Consider the following 792-nt stretch of genomic DNA (forward strand, 5'->3'; position numbering starts at 1 on the left):
TGGAGGCTTCGTGGTGCGACAGAGACAGGCGACCATCAAAGCGCAAGCCGATGAAGATGACGGCACACAGGCGTCAGGAGGTAAGGAAATTATAAATAATTACAGATATATTGATTAACTAGAATAAACAAAGGACGCTGCGTGGAATTAAAAAGATAAAAAAAAGGATTGGCTTATATGTCTTTCCAGACACACAGACATACACTAAATGTAAGAGTGTATTACAAATATTATCTTCGAGATTTTGGATATACTTTCTACCAAACATCTATTCATTGAGATTAGTAATATATGCAATATAGTTAAATTGAACTTGTTATTTTTGTACAGAATCGCCCAGCAACAAACGTAAACCTCGACGCAAGCCTCGCTCTAAGCTGATGGAACAGTTCCCCTCTTACATGCAAGAAGCATTCTTTGGCAAGGATCTACTCGAGCCCGTTAAGCCCGCCGTCAGTTCTACTGGTAATCATTTTTGTTAATTCGTTTTTATTATTTTATCTATCTATTCCGTATTCTATTTTTTTCCTTCAAATAGAACATACTTCTTTTTGTATTTTAATTTTAAATCAATATTAAATGTACTTTGAAGCACCCCTTCACTAAAATGTTTTTCCTTTTATCATAACTTGACGAGATTAGAAGAAAATGGTAAATATTCTAATGCTTTAATTACCCATTTATATCCATCCATACATGAAATGGTAACACGTGTTCTGTTAGGCAATCCATCCGAGAGTCCGGGCGGGTCTGTGCGCGGCGGCACGCCGGAGGGCTACCGCGAGCTGCGCG

At 38.1% G+C, this 792-nt stretch overlaps 1 long non-coding RNA gene across 1 annotated transcript; it reads left to right on the plus strand.

Moving 5' to 3' along the window:
* Window positions 1–792, plus strand: LOC106107506. The gene is made up of 3 exons (XR_001225874.1): window positions 1–80; window positions 331–465; window positions 724–792. It is a non-coding gene; the product is annotated as an uncharacterized LOC106107506 (long non-coding RNA).

Source organism: Papilio polytes, unplaced genomic scaffold (genome assembly GCF_000836215.1).
Source record: "Papilio polytes unplaced genomic scaffold, Ppol_1.0 DF822017.1, whole genome shotgun sequence".
In the NCBI taxonomy this organism is placed as follows: Eukaryota; Metazoa; Arthropoda; class Insecta; order Lepidoptera; family Papilionidae; genus Papilio; species Papilio polytes.